The sequence below is a fragment of the Arvicanthis niloticus genome, chromosome 15 (assembly GCF_011762505.2).
Source record: "Arvicanthis niloticus isolate mArvNil1 chromosome 15, mArvNil1.pat.X, whole genome shotgun sequence".
NCBI lineage: Eukaryota > Metazoa > Chordata > Mammalia > Rodentia > Muridae > Arvicanthis > Arvicanthis niloticus.
In genome coordinates, this window is record NC_047672.1 from 27,162,107 (window position 1) to 27,179,177 (window position 17,071).

The 17,071-nt window shown below is 38.3% G+C and overlaps 1 non-coding gene across 1 annotated transcript; it reads right to left on the reverse strand.

Annotated features, from left to right (window-relative positions):
- Positions 1-11,726: 11,726 nt before the first annotated feature.
- Positions 11,727-11,871, reverse strand: LOC117721167 (small nucleolar RNA SNORA48). The gene has a single exon (XR_004608425.1). It is a non-coding gene; the product is annotated as a small nucleolar RNA SNORA48 (small nucleolar RNA).
- Between the last annotated feature and the right edge of the window lie 5,200 nt (positions 11,872-17,071).

Genomic DNA, 17,071 nt, shown 5'->3' on the forward strand with positions numbered 1-17,071 from the left:
CTTTGGAAGCTATAAAATTCTTTATTTCTGGACCCTCAATATCTAATCTGCTTCCTCTCCATGGTTCTGCTGGTAATTAACAAATAGGAATGCTAAAACATATCCTATATTAATTACTGATATCAGGATAACCATAGAAACACCAGAACCATTGTCTTACTCTGGGTTTCCATTGCTATGAAGAGACTACATAACCAAAATGACTCCTATAAAGGCAAACATTTAATCAGGGCTGGCTTACAGTTTTAGAGATTCAGTCCATCATCATCTTGGTTGGAAGCATGGCCTTGTTCAGGCAGGCATGGTGCTAGAGGATTCTGAACTCTACATCATGATCCACTGGCAGCAGCAGGAAACTCCCTTCTGAACTGGGCGGAGCCTGAGCATTGGGGTCCTTAAAGCCCTCCTACACAGTGAAACACTTTCTACAACAAGCCACACTTATTCCAACAAGGGCACACCTCCGAATAGTGCTACTTTCCATGACCTAAGCATATTCAAAGCACCACAACCAGGAAATACAAACTGTAGCAAAGTTTGTTTACATGGAAATCTATGTGTATCTACACAACTGAATTGGTCTAATTAAAATAATAAAGATATAGTATAAAAACACTGAAGAACAACTTTGATAACATTTGACTTTTGGTTGTAGCATGTGTTGGGTCATAAAATAATGGTTGGTCATGTGATAAAGGTATAATATTTTTAACATGGGAACGACTGACTCCAGATGGGCAATTTTTCTATCAGAATTGAGATGGTGGTGTAGGGGAAAAAATCTCACAACTGTAGGGGAGTGGTGATCATTTACTCTACTCCAGGAAATTCTATGTACAGGTTGACAACTGGCTTTGAACATATAAGACATTTAAAAATGATACAATGCTAGGGACCTCTTCAGAAGCTCTTAGGTGCCATTTTTACCTTTGACCTTTTTAATTGTGAAAATCAGCATGGATGGAGCTCTATTAGGATTTCCAGGTAAATCCCTTTCCATTAACTATAACACGATACACTTTTGCCATTTGTCTTAGTCTGGTTAAACTGATACACCCAAATTTGAGTACTTTTCACAGAAAAAAATGTATTATTCATCTCATGGTTTCAGAACTCCAAGGTGATGCCACTGGTGTCTGCTTAGTTCCATTGAGGGCCTCTGGCTCCATTACAACACACACAATTTCATGGTTTCATGGCAACTAGCATGATGGCAGGAGCATATGCATGACAGAGAGATCACATAGTAAGACAGGAAGCGAGAGACCACGGAGAGTCCCAGATCACTTCTCATAACAACTGCCCTGGCAGAAACTAGTTCATCTGTGACTGCTTCTCAAGGAAGCATCAGATCTTCTGGACCTGGAGTTACAGGGTCCTTTAGAAGAGTTGCTTGTAACCTTAACCATCCTGCCATCTCTCTGGCTCCCAGGTATATTATTTTAATGCACCATAAACTTCCAGTTTAAGATTTTTTCTATTCGCATGTAAATTAGGTTGCTTTGGTCACATGATGTCATGGCATGGCTGCATTTTTTTGTTTGTTTGTTTGTTTTTGTTTTTGTTTTCAGATACCTAATAATAATATGTAAAAAGCTTTTCAAAGAAAAATAGTTAAAAATATGTCACCATTTTCCTATTTCTATCCTATCAGCTTTATCTATTATGAAAGGAAGATAGCTGAAGTACTAAAATATCTTTAACACAGCTTCTGGACTCTAGAATCTAGAGAATTGGATAAAACCAAACACTTTCAGTGTTTTGTTTTTTGTTTTTTTCAACATAATGCTGCAACTTACCTCTTCTCCACTAGGGGGCAAAAGACAATATGGGAACTTGAAGATGATTCTGGCTATGCTGTTAGAGTCTAATGGGGCACTTGATGGCTGGGCTGCAGTACCCCTCACTAGTTTCAAGAACACAGAGTAAGAAAGAACTGCCTAGCAACAGGCATGTCTTCAAAGGCCCTTAACAGAGGTGACTGGTAGTTGGCTTGAAACAGAGTTCTAGACTCTTCGCATGAGAAATTTAGGCAGATGGAACATACCTTGTAAAGACCCACAAAGATTCTAGATTCTGAGGCAGGAGAGACAGGCAAAGCCAGATTGTTCCATGAGGACATGAGACAGGAAGAAGAGTGAGCTCTCAGCTGTCTGGCGTCACATGTTGGACCACCAGGTTAAAAAAAATCCAGGCTTTCTTAGTCAAGAGTAATAATGACTATTTTATACTTATAAGTAATAAAATCATGGTAATCATTTGAATCAAAGAGCGTGGAAGACATATTCACAGCATATCTTATGAGAAGCCTATTAGTATTGCAGTGGGCACTACATATCTGGACCCAATACTTTTATACTCAGGACACCTATTTTTTAAAGCAAATTATTTTCAATTTTCACTCTGAGAAACCATGAGTGGTGATAAATGAGTCTTTGAGAAAATGTGTAGGGAGGCATGGTTACATTACTCGTTCTGTGGATATGAGGACCTGAGTGTGATTCATGGAACCACATGTAAACTGTATTGGATATATGTGCCTGTACACCCAGCATTGGGGATCCCCAGAGTTTACTAGTCAGCCAGCCTAGCCAGATGGCAAGCTTCTGGTTCACTGAGAAACCCTGTCTCAAAACCTAAAATGGAGAAGGACACCCAGTGCCCCAGGCTGGCTGCACACGCAATATGCATACATGATATTCACGTATGTACAGTATACTCAGAGATCTAAATAAATAAATAAATAAGATGAAAAGGATCAGGGCTACTGTGAGATTTACCAACCAGGTGTTTTCCTTTCATTTTTAACCACTCTGGCCTCTTTTCGAAAAAAATACAAAGATAATGAATCGAAATTTTGTTATCCAATCAGTAAACATTGAAAATATTACAGCATTATTTTAAAATATTTATCCTAATGTGTCATTTTATGCTGCTAATAATTTTTTAAATCTACAAGATCATCCTTACCTAGCATATTATAAATATGCAAGTATATCTAACAATATGATTAATTTTAATTACCACTTTCTCTGTCAGGTCAGGCAGAATTCTAAACTGAGACATTCTTGGGGGAGAGGAAGGATTTCTTTTTGCATAAAAATGTAAGGCAATTGTAAAAGTGTATCTGAAGTTCCAAGAGAAAAAATGCCTAGCTCATCTTTCTTAAAGGGGGGGGGGGGGTCGTCCCATAGTAGCTATTCAGCTAAAACCTCAAATGTTATGGAATATTCTAACCCCCAAATTTCTCTAAAATCCTGGATCCTTTAGAAGCCAGTCTTCTGCTGTGCCTGTCATACACATGTGTCAATGTCCTCACTGACCTATCAGATTAAAGGTGTTTGGGTACCAGTGACACTCGAACACACTGTGACCAGTAAGAGATGTATTTACAATCTTGTGAATCAATCTATGGCAGCTCTTTGCTCATGAAGACCTGTTTTGTGGAAAGAATATTTTTATCCATGTTGAGGAGATAGCCTTAGTCTAATGTCTGATCCAAAGTGTGTGTGCAACAGATTATAGCTATTATTATAATCACTTATTTAGAAATCACAAAATCAGGGCTAAAAGGAACTTAAGTGCTTATCTGATTTGGGAATTAGAAAACAAACAAAACTAAGGTCTAGACGGAAAGCATTTGCCCAAGGTCACAGACATAATCCACTACAGGCCCAGGGCTATGACCAGCATCATTTAGATTCGGGTCTGGCATCCTTTCTGCTATTACACACCAGCGCCATCGCTGCAAGATATATTGTGAGTGGTTTTACATCAGATGTGTGGCAGTTCTGACTGGCATAGGAGTCTGCAGCTGAAACTCAAGCAATTTGGATGCACACAGGGGAATGGGCAGAATAAATAGGGGCTTGCTGCAAGCTCAGGCCCAGATTGAAGAATCAAGGTCATTTATCATGTGTGCTGTTCCCCTTCACCTTTGTATTCTTTACAGAGAATTTACAGATCTTCCTTCCATGCAGGAAACTGACTTCTTTGAAAGACAGGTAGTAGGGGACACAAGCTCTGGACTGAAGAGTGACAGCAGCTGCCAAAGCCCCAGCCCTGCTGTGGGTACCCCTTCATCTCCAAGCTGACAGGAAGCTGCTGGCATCATCTCATCTGTCAGTGTCTTCACTCCTCAGGAATGAGCAAATAGTCTGAGTCCTGATCTAAGATGAGGGGAAACCACTTACAGACAGTGAGCCTTGCATGGGCAGGAGCTGGCTGTGACTAGGAAAAGGAGTTGCTAGCAGGTTCATGTTTATTACATTCAATAGCTGTGAATAAGAGTCTGTTGGGTCCTGTTCTGGAGAGGAAGCATATTGCATCAAGACCTAGCCATGGCAGTATCTCTTTCAACATAGAAGCGACAATTATAATGACAATAATTTAAATAGATGCTTATCTTCCCAGTGCAGTGTGACTTTGTATTTTATGCTTTTGTTGCATTAGGACACTGAATTAGATAATTTCTAAAGTCTCTTCCATCCTGTACATTGCGACACTGAGCTAAACTTTTTCATGTTTAACTGCACCTACGTACCTACTTTATTTTTCTGTAATTCTTTGTTAGTGCATAATAGCCAGTGTTCCCGATAGTACAGGCATAGCCATTAATAAAATACCTTAAGAAGATACTTTATACACACAGATCAAATAGCAAAACTGTTTCCAAAACTATTTAGGCTCCAGGTACACTGACAAAATATAGCCATATCTAAGGATCAAAAAATAAGTAGAAAAATAAGAACAGTAATATATAGGTAAGCACACACATGAACAATTGTTATGCTAATATTTATTATCCCAAATTTGCTTGCTTTTTAGTGGAGTGTTATTATACCCTTGCCTATCATAATGTGGAGGAACTATAGAATCTTTCCTTCTACCTATTCATCGTTTGGGCTGAGAAAAATTTTGTTTGTGAAGAAAAAGAATTGGAAAACTTCCCCTGAGATATTACCTTTAGGAAAATAAATCTTCCTGGAAATAGATGAAATATTCATGGTGGAATTAAGACAGTTTTAAACGTTGACAAGTGGATCTGCTGTGAGAGTAAAGCAATGCAATAAGATACTTAAGGCTACAGATATTCTAATGTTTTTCCTTCCTGCTGCTTTTTTCTGGTGCTCTAGCATAGTGAAGTGAAGGTGCAGTTAGCTAGCATTTCACAATACATATAGCACATACACATATACCCACAATGTAAATGAAGTCACACTACTTGGGATGATACTATTTCCCACAAGAGCCATAGACTTACCTAAAATAAATGCTGTTGTCAAGCATGGAAGTCTTCCTTTTGAGTTGTTAGAGGGGTATAAGAAGCTCTCCAAACAGCAAATGCTACTAATGTTGACCTTGGTTGCTTTTCAGAACTTGAAGGTTAGACCTTATTGCTGAAGAAACCACACACTTCACCCACAGGTCTTGAAGGAATCAAAGTAGAACTGACCTGTGTCTCAGGGAAACAATGTAGCTGAAGCTCTCACTGCAAACACTGACCAATGGTGAGACAAATATTGAGTGAAGAAGTATTTACACACTGCTGTATATTTATAAAAAGCACTTATTTAGAGCCACGGTAAAGATAAGAGTGAAATCTGACCCTAGACTCTCCAATCCCCACACTCCATTAAATACAAACTATTATGAGAAATTGAAGACTGTTTCAAATCCAAGGTAACCATGGTAACATCAAACCTCAATCCCAGAGCAAATCCTAGTATACGACTACAAAACTCTCCTATAAGTCCTTGCAAAAGAAAGACTAAGATATCTAATGGGAAGAATAAAAGCAATTTATGTCATTCTATACCACCTTATGTAAAGTGAATGTGTTTTATCAAAAATGATAGATGATAAGTAAATTGAGATATGATGATGCTCATTGGAATGCTGTCGCAAGAACTTTACAACAGCCATAATAGCTGTGGAGATGAGTGGACCTGAGAATTGTTCAGAAGACCAAACTGAGAGGCCTTGGAAAAGGAACAAGAGCAAATAACATGGATGAATGGCGAGACCAACAGTCCTCCCACCTACCTGGTATGCAGCATGGAGAGCTCCATCAAGGAGTTCCCACCCTCCCTGAGAAGAGTCACTCTCTCAAGAGAATGAACACACTTGGGAATGAGTGTATTCAGCCTGCACCAGACAATGAGGTGGTCAGATCAGCATGTATGATCCATCTTTGCATAATGATGCAGACAGAAATATTTAAAGATTTCATTTAGTCAGATTCAAAATATGACGAATCTTCTAAGGAAACAGGCAGGGACCATGAGAATATAAGAAAGCACATGGCCTCTTCCTTCTCCAGAGGTTGTCAAAGAGAGCACAATGTTGGGAATGGAGGTAATCGAAGTACATCGTATGAAAACATCAGAGTTAATAAGCATTAATGTACTGACGGATTCACATTGTGAATAGATTATTGGGAAGTGCTTGGAATGTAGAAAGTGGGGCCCAGTGAGAGCAAAAGAGCTGCTGTGTACTTGCCTTTGAAGGGTACAACTTGTCTCAGCCCCTTCATGAGTTTCTCCATGCTTCTTGGCTGACAGAACTTGAGCAGTTTCCTTTTCCATGTGCTCCCTCCACAGTGATGGCCCACTTTACCCAAAGGTCACGATAGAGAAGTCAGCTAACCACAGTCTGAAAGTTTAGAAGCCATGGACCAAATTAAGCCCATCTTCCTTTTAAGTTGTTCTCTGTATTTCCTGTCACATTGACAGAATTCTGGCTGGTGTACTACAGAAAACAATGCTGGCAATAAGGTGTTTCTTATTCCTTGTGTGTGTAAACTTTAAGTATATAGAGAATAAAAGCACAAAGGATGAAGAGTTAAGGATATCTTCCTAGGGTCTTCATACTACCTGTGTGATAAAAAGTATTTTCTTCAAACAGTCATATAAACTCACAAGAGATTATGATCATATAAATGAGAGTAACTAAATTATTAAATATAAAGATTTTTGTTATAGAAGATTCTACCCAACATATGTAGAAGAAATTAAGAAAAGAGAAAATCACTATTAGAACACAATAATAGTAATTGTTTGCTGAGTTCCTATGCTCATAGCTTCTCAAATTACCAGGCAAAATTTGATTAGAGGCAGAATATCTGGATAGCCTCAATGTAGCTTTTCCAAAACTATCATTTCAAAACTATATTCCAAAATCAATTATCTCAAAGGAAGAAAGACTAATTTTCAAAGTAAAATTAAGAAATTGTTATTTAAACCAAAATATGAAAAGCAGAAACCACTAAAATAAGATACAATGGTGGTCTCCATCAGCACAACTCACCACCGAAGGCTCAGGACTTCTAACTACAATAGCAAGAACGCATGATAGGACCTCTATACTGCCCATAGAGAAGGTGCAACTAAATAATTGTCTCTCACTTTTTAAGAGCCATATTCATGGAAAACTGAGGATTGTAATTTTAGAGGATAACAGGGCACATTGTGAGGACACTTGATATAAATGGAACATTGAATACTGAGTTGGATCCTGAATAGGAAAAGGAGCTAGTGAAATACTGGTGTACAAAAGACAGTGTTCACTGCTCAGTTCAGAGTAATGTGCTTACTATAGTTTCTTCACTTTATTTTACTATGATAATTCAAGATACAAATATCAGCAGAAGGAAAGGAAAAGATATAAGAAATATTTGTATTATTATGGTAACTTGGCCTTAAGTCTAAAACTATTTCAAAGTAAATGAAAAAAAACCATTTCAATGAAGCAAATATGTATCTACGAAGACTTTTTAAACCTTTTATGCAAGACAATACAGTAAAAATTGCAAAGCATGATAAAGAGAAATTAAAATATGACTAATAAATGAAAATATATGCCATATGTATGGATGTGGATGTGGTTTTGAAAATGGTGAACATTTTCCAATTGATTCATAAGATCAGTGGGCTAGTCATTAAACAACAGTCTTTTAGAAATGAACAGTTTCACTCTTTCCATGAATGACTTCACTTGATAAAATTTAAGTGGTGATCTACTTACTATAGTTCAAAATATGTCATTACAGATGGCTTTTTCTCATCTCATAGGAGCTGATTTTATAATACTGATAACCATCTTAAGAGCAAAATTTTAGCATAATAGTTACAGAAATCTAATTATAAGAAACTTTATATAAACATATTTTTATGAGAATAGAATATACAGTAAATACATTCGTGTCATTATACAGATATTGTGATTTACTTCTCTCCATCTATATTGCAAGGGCTCACATTGATTTAAAGTGAAGCAGAAGAAAATTAACTAAAACCAACTGTATTTGGATAGAAACTTTGAAACCCATAATGGAACTTTTATAGTCTAAGAAGACATATCGCTGAATTTTGCTCACTAATGCCCAGTACAGTACACCGTAACTTTGGGGAATTGAGCTATCATTTAACTGAAATACAACTTCTCACTGAGACTAAAACTTTGGTATATTTGAAAAGTTAACGTATGCAGCCTTTCCAATAAAATTATGAGTTCATTATTCTATAGCCTTATAAATTGTCTACCCCTTCAAGAAAATTGTCTAGTTTTATATTTGGCCATGTCTAATGCATTTTAGTTAAAGTATCCTTATAAAAATGTGACAATCAATATTGTGATTCTGCTATGGGAAATCTCCATGGACAACTCACTTTGGTTTTGCCTAGTACTGCAGAATAGATCTACAGTGCACAGTATGCCTTCAATTCCAACTGTTTATAGTAGTTGCTTAGTGCACTCTTATCAAGTGCTTAGAGTCAATAGCCATTCTGAACGACAGGAAAGCCAATCAAAATCTGTAATTTCATAGTTTTAAGTGTTCCAGAAAAGCATTGTCCTATCCTGGCCCTGTTGGGGAATAACATCAGAATGACTGTAAGGTTGTGAAATTGTGAAGAAAATGCCTAGCCTATAAAAATCTTACAAGTCTAATAAGTGGGTGGATATGAGAAAATGTATAAAAGTAGGCTACCATTCAGAGGCCAGATAACATTCCCACTGCATTTTAAGGAGACAGAGTCTTTAGTTACTGAACTGGGGGACCATTTTTTGAGAAGTATCATGCAACCTTGAATTTTGTGTCCTCTTCTTAAGCACTCAGACTCCCCCAATGCTCCTTTCAACTCTGCATATCCATGGGAGTCATTAAAGCTTTAAAAGTTGTATTCAAGGAATCTGCATATATGATGACATAATGGGCTGAAAGCTATTCTGTTTTCTATAGCAACAAATAAACCTGAAGTTACTTCCCTATGAACATGTATAGCCAGTCACCATGACAAGTGGAGTTAAAATAAAAATGCATTCTTATATTTCTATGTTTTTTAAAGAAACCAAGATTGTCACTATAAGAGGACAATCAGGAGAATTTTCCTCAAAAGTACCATAAATTGAAGACATAAAATTGGAAAATACAATATTTAAAGAGAAAATTAGCTTAAATTATCAGGAAATTTTATAAAAAGACCAGGGAAGTATACATTAAAAATATCCCAGATGAGTTGTGCAACAAACAGTAAAAAAAAAAAATTCACATCCCCAAATGACCTCTGGAAGATTAACAAGCAAATCAACATGTTCATAATTGGAGGATCAAGAAAAAACAATGACAAAATATTTACAAAAATAACCACCCACAGTGTCCAGATTGGACAAAAAAGATGAACCCAAAGCTCTAAACAGCTCAGACTTGCTGTTTCCTTGGAACTGGGACATTCCCTGTGGAGGAAGAATGGAGGCCCATGTCACATGAAAGTTACATTTCCCACTGGGATACTGAAGCCTACCAAACTCTGCAGGGTCCTCTTCAAGGTTAGATAAATTATAAGCAATGGCAGAGAAGAACACTCTGGTGATGTAGCAGGCTACAAGTTGCACAGGGTCTCCTGTGATGAGATTGCATGAGTCTTCACTCCTACTAATGGGGACTCATTGGTGAGGGAGTGGCCTGAATTACCTACAGTGCCTGTAAGTAACCTGAATAAACTCACAGCTCAAACCACTGGGCTTACAGCTTACATCAAATTGTTTCTTTCATCTATGATTGCCCAGTTCATATGGAGTTAATAGAAATAGACTCCCTAGGAAAAATAATGATACGGCTCCAAAACAATAAACTTTTTTTTAAGCTAAGACAAATCATAACCAAATTTCTATAAAGGGAAAAATACTTTGGTTTGGATTTTTGTTCTTTTTTAAAAATATTTTTATTGATTCTTGGTGAGTTTCACATCATGCATATCAGTCCCGATCATCTCCCCACCCCCTCATATCCACCTTTTGCCCTTGTAGCCTCTCTCAAGATAACACACACACACACACAGAGAGAGAGAGAGAGAGAGAGAGAGAGAGAGAGAGAGAGAGAGAGAGAGAGACGCACACACAGAGCATAGAAAACATCTCACTGTGGAAACTGTAGTATGTCACAGTGTGCCCTGTGGTATATCCCTCTGTTCACACATCTTCACTTACAAATGTTCATTGCATTGATCATTAGTCTCATTAGAGATCTCTGGCTTCTATTATACCATCAACATTGCATCCTCATCAGGACTTTCCCGAGTCATTTTTTTGTCACCCCATGTCAGGGAAATCCTGCAGTTTTTCAAGAGCAGCACTGGCCCTTTCATGCATCACAACCTTTTGAAGATAATATAGGGTGGGCCCATTCAGAGCCCTGGATCAGGGCCTGGGTGGTTGAACTGGCTCAGCCTGCCAGCTCTCCCTTACCCATACCACCAGGGTGAGATCTCCAGCATTGCTTTGGTTAGATCACCCAATGATGCCATCACCAGGAGGCAGGTTCATCTCTCTTGCTCTCATGTCCTGTGGCCAGCTCACTTACACCCACACCTCCAGAGCAAAAGTGCAGGGCCTACCCTTCTAAGTGCTGCAGACTGTGAGGGACTGGAACAGCTCTCCCATTCTCACACCCTTTGAGATGGCTCACCTGTGCCTTTGCCATTAGAGCCAGATCTGGTGTGTTGCCCAGAAAAGATACAGGGCCCATGATCCATTGTGCTACAACCAGTGAGTAGGCAGGGTTAGGTCTCCTGCTCTCATGATCTTAGGGCCAGCTCTCCAAGCTACTGCAGGTATCTGGGAAGGGTATTCCAGCTCGCCCTGGTGGCAATACCAGGTGAGCCAGCTCCTAGGGCTAAACACTTCTCTTCTGTGAAGTAGCATGGGTGATGCCTTCCCCCTTTTACCCCCAATATCAGTGGCAGTCAAGAGATCTGGACCCCAAGTTATGACAACATATGAGCTAGCCCTGCCCCTCACCAGCTGTAGCACTCAGAAGAGCAGGCCCTGCACGTCATCTGGGCAGCACAGTAGAGCTGGCCCTGGTGTAAACCAGCCCCAAGGGCAGGAGTGTGAGAGAGCTGGTCCTCTTCTCTATCCTCAAGTCTCTAGTTCCATCTCTCTCCATAATGCTCAAGCTGCCCCACTTCTCTTTCTCTCTCCTCTGATCACCACATAGTTGCACGTTGTGGTGGCTCCCACTGTAGGCTGGACACACAGCTGGCTGGACCCTGAATAGTATCCCCCATCCATGCTGCATGATGCGGAGGCAGGTGAGTGTCTGTGGTCTACCTGTGCCTTGCACTGGAGGGCAGGTCTGGGTGTGGCATGGCAGACCACAGGTTTTGGTCTGTCTTTCTTCTCCCACACTGCCTGGGTTTAGTTTGATTTGATTTGATTTGATTTTTTTATGAGTCCTAGGCATCAGACAGCTTTGGCCACCAAAGCCAGTCATCAAGCTCAGATGTACAAAGAACTGCCATCTGCTCTGCCCCCAGACTGATATAAGAACACCACCACTAACAAGGTGTCTCTTTTGCCCATTACTGGGCAGGGGGGAGATGTTCTTTTTTTTTTTTTTTTTTTTTTTTTTTTAAAGACACACACAGAAAATCCCAGCAGGAAGTTGCAGAAGTAATGAATGCATAGGGCATCAAGACTGCATACCTAGTGTGTTGAAAGGAAGAAATATTAGCCTAGATTGTTCTGTTCCGTGAAAATATCATCTTAAAACATATAGAAAGCTACAGGTATATAATCAACAGAATCCATGGGAATTTAAAGCAAGCAGGTCAGTACTAAAGTAAATGCTACAGAAAATCTTTTAGGCAAAAAGAAAATGACATAAGAAACAAATTTCACTCTTCAATGAGTCAAAAGCAAACAACCCAAATGAAAAATACATGGATTGGTGATTTTAAATTGTCTCACCATACAAGCGATCACTGGGTGTTGGAAAAGCAGATCAACGCATGTGACTAATGTAACCCAGCTAATAACATTAGAATAACCGTGGCATGATGGATGGAAGGCGTACATTTCACTTCCGTGTGATCTTGATGAGAAATGGTATATTATGTGTAAATCACAAAAATACAATTTACACTCTAGAGCAGGTTTTGGCAGACTACAACCCTCATCAAAATCTGACTTCCTGCCCAGATTTGATCAAACCTATTACTTTACATAATGTCTGGATTTGTGCTTGTTCTGCAAAAGGCAATGCTGAGTAGTAGGAAGAGAAAAAAAGATCCACAGAAATGAAAGCCGCTGTCCTTGTTACAGAAAATATTTGCCACACAAAAGTCCCGAAACAACCAATAATACAATAAAACAAAGATATTTATATAATAAATAGCGAAGAAAAACAGAGTCATAAAATTCTCAATACAAAAGAAATCCCAAAATGGGTAAGAGAGGGGAGCAAAACATAGATTGACTAATTAACTAAATAGAAAACAAAACGAGCAGATAATACTTTAGAATATCACCATATTAATTATTATACATAATATATCTCCTATTACATTAAAAGTATGTTATTTAAATTATATTAAGAGTCAGAAATATTTAAATATGCAAAAGTAAAAATAAAAAGAAACAAAACGTGTTTTCAAAATCTATATTCCCAAGTCTACCCACAAGCACTTGAAAAATTATAGCAAAAAAAAAGTGAACATCCTTCAGGTCCATTAAACAATGAGTGTTTAAAGAGACTGTAGCAGTACTATACAGTAGAAAACTCAGCAATAATAAAGGGATAAAAAACTAGTGTATGCAATGATGTGTATCATCACATACACACTGCACTAAATAAAAGATGGGCACAGAAGATGACATTATCTGATGCAGTGATATCAAATGCCAAAGTAGACAAAATGACGGTAATAAAAAGAGAATATTGGTGCTCCATATCTTTGATGTGTGTGTGGGAAGGGCTGGTTGATGACAAATGGCAACATGGGAATAGTGTGGCATAGTAGAAAGTGTTCACATGTTGACTGTGCTTACCAGTGACTTAGTTTGCTGTCCATTGCTGTGATAAAGGCAGAGTAAAACCAACTTCTGAGGTGAGGGATTTTACTTTCCTTGCACATTCCTTTTGTAGTCTGTCATTGAGAGAAGCCAGGACAGAAGTTCAGAGCAGAAGCCTGGAGGCAAGGACTGAAGCAGAGACCATAGAAACCACTGCTTCCTGGCTTGCTCACTGGCTTTCTTATACAACCTGGGATCATCTGCCCAGACACCACCCAAAATGGGCTAGGTCTTCCACATCATTAATCAAGAAAATGCCCTGAAGATGTCTCTACAGTCCAACCTGATGAACACATTTCCAGATGGCCTTTCAATGTGTCAAGTTGACACAAACTAACCAGTATGCCAATACATAAATAGACATGAATATGAAAATTCCTAAGAATGTACTTTTAAAATTGGTGAACTTTATTTACTGTAAACCACGTAACACAATATTCTACTCCACAGATTATTATTAAAGAATATTATCACTCAGCAAATAGCAGTATGTGTACTTCAAAACAGTATTAGTACTCAATAACCACTGAATTTCTTGATAGATTATGTTATTTTCTTTCATTTTATGAAGCCTACTTAAATGTATGAGTGGTTTTAGTGGGCAAGTTGCTATTTTTCTGAGTTGATATTCCCCTGTGACCTGATAAATTAGGGTGGTACCTAACCTGATGTTACACTAGGGAAGGAGGGAAAATACAAGATTCCTGAAATTTTCATAATATTCCAACTCTTGATTTGAGTATTAACAAGCTAAATGTTCAATTTGTGAACATGCATATATGCGACCCTTAAAGAACACATGCTATACAAATAGTTTCAACTAGAGTACAAACAACATCATGGAAAAACAAAGTCCAAGGGTTTCTTAATGACCATGACATAGTTGTCTGCATGTCTGCACCATTGCAATCTTTAGTCTCTAAAAGTCATGAGATAAAGCAAATAAACAACATGCAATAAACAGCATGCACTATGAGGTCTGTGCTAGTAGCAGTTCTGAAGTGTCTGGTATGGTCATGTTAAAGTAGTTGGACTAGACATACTGTGTGCAAGGGTGCATTCTTAGTGACAGTAACAATGGCGTGTTTCCTGCTGGAGGCAGGTGCAAAGCTCAGATAGACTGTATCCCTCTAAGAGCCAAAGGACCAGAGCATTGAGCAATAGTGCATCCGATGGAGAAAAAATTCTTTTCGTACAGTGAGTGATTTCAGGATGTGTGATTGAGTTTGGGAAGACATTTCTGGACGATGGCACTACAGGCTGTCTAATGCTGCATTTTCAGTGGAGGGAGAGCAATGATCCAATGCTGCCCCTGAGTTGGAAATGTCTATGTCACTTTCTTTTCATACTAGCCTCCTGTGTGTGGCATATGATACAGCTTTCCCACTGCAAATATTATTGTCAAAATATCTCTAGAAGCCACTAAAGGTGGACTATTACTGCAATGCCAACATACAGGAGCCTGAGGAGGACCCGATTCAAGGACAGACTGGACTCCTAATTGATATCCTGTTTCCAAAGCAAAAGATAGATATAAAGTAATGATTTTATGGAAGGATTAGCCATACAGTTACTTAAAAGAAGTCAACAAAGGAGAATTAGTGCAATCGGGTTTGATGGGTATCCTTTCTAGCATATCAAACAAACCCTCCAATAATCAAGAACATTTATGAACACTGAGACAGTCAACACTCTGTAACTTGACTGAGAACTCAAGATATAGCTAGATGCATAGACGCGCAAATGGATCACAAAACACAGCTTCATGATATCTCTCTCCATTGAATAAAATATTTTATGCCAGTTTTGACAATTATATATGTACTAAATACATGTTTTTAAAGGTTTCACAGGAAAACATGCCGGAAGCATTCTTAACACTAATTTATGTACCCAATAGGCCAAATTTTGCATAGCCATTTTAAAAATATGAATGTCTGTGTTCTCTGTGTGCCCCTTTCATTGAATTCTTTTTTTTTCTTTCTGAAGTCTTATCATGCTAGAAAAAGAATGAAGTTAGTAAGTCAATGTCGCTCTCTTCCTAATTACTCCAGAGATTCCAACAGATTGACTTTTAAAACCAAGACTCTAAAGCTGCTACTTTCAGATGGGCTGGGACAAATCCCATGTGACTGAAGAGGTGAGAAAAGACTCTGATGTTCCCAGCTACAACTCTCTTCTTCCAACAACAAGAAACCTGTTTTAGTCAATAAAGAAAGGAGATTTTTACCTCGACAATAGCAGCCCCACAAAGTTGCAGTGCTAAAGGTGACGGCGCTCTGTGCTTACTCGTTTTCTGAACATAAGAGCAGTTGGGGAATGAGCATTTACTCTTCTGTTATTTATTTGAGCAGTAATTCAGAGGTGAGGACACTGGCTTCCTGGAACTTTATATTGACCTCTTAGTGGCTCCATAAGCTAAAGAAACAGAGTGAGCAGTAGCCAAAGACTGAGTCATGCTGCAGCAAATGCTCTCAAATGCACAGTGTTTCCCACATTTTCTACTTTAAGAGCTGTGTAGCCTGAAGAAAAACAGATGAATGTACTCAAGGAAGCTGCAAAAAGCTGTTCTTTAGTGTTGAGATTCTACTTATTTTTAGGGATAAAGCAGCCAAATGGTGTGTGTGTGTGTGTGTGTGTGTTCCTTACTTGGGCATTAATATTAGAAGATTAATGTACCAAACTTTTGTTTGCATTTCTCTTTTCAAACATAATGGCTCAGCTAAGTGCCTTCTGTTTTTATTAATGTTTCCAGAATGTGAAAGTGATGGTTGGGTCTGTCTTCGGGGTAGGTATGCAAATTTTATGAAACCCAAATATATTGGAGAAATGTAAACACACTTGTATTGACAAAGGACTCTGGCTAAGGATTGAGTTCTTGATTTGAAAAATTTCAGAAAGAAGTGCATTATACAGCTTCAAAATCTGTTCATATGCAACATTTTATTTAATAATGGTACACCTATGAGAGATCTATTGTAATAATTCTCATTTGACAAGTGGGAAACTGTATGAGATTTATTTTCTCAGTTTCAATAAAGGGCAGAGCTGCCTATCAGCTACAGACCTCATCACTCACAGACATATTATGTGCCAGACATAATCCTGAGTGTTAGAGGGGAGAGATGAGCAAAGGAGAGGGCTAATATTAAAGAGATATGGTATAAGGCATAACCATAAACTAGCTTATAAATGTCCTGTTTTTAACAACAAGTAAGACTAAAATACCCCAGGAAAACACAATACTATAAATAATACAGTTAAGCTGTGTATAGCAAGGGGCTGATAAGCGGCAGATAATTAAAACTTGAAGAATTGGTGAAGGGTAACAGGATGGACAACAACATCAATATACATTATAGAATAGATTTTGACAAGGTCATGAAGCCAGATAATCTACAAGTGGTACAGGAACCTATGGCCCACCAGTGATGATTAAATTAATGTGTGAGGGTGAGAGCATAAGAGATCTTTAAATTATATCCAAGGAGGTTTTATATTGACCAGAAGACCGTGGAAGATCATGAAAGCATCCTGGGAGGAATATACAACTACATTTGTTTTCACAGAACAAAACAAAGCCAATTCATGCAGCACACATGAGAATGGCTTAGCGGTAACATAGAGGTAAAATAGATATGCCCTGCCCCAATTAGCAGACTAAGCAATGTAAAGCCCCTGTTAAGGTCAGAAGGTACATTTGGAATTAAATAAGATC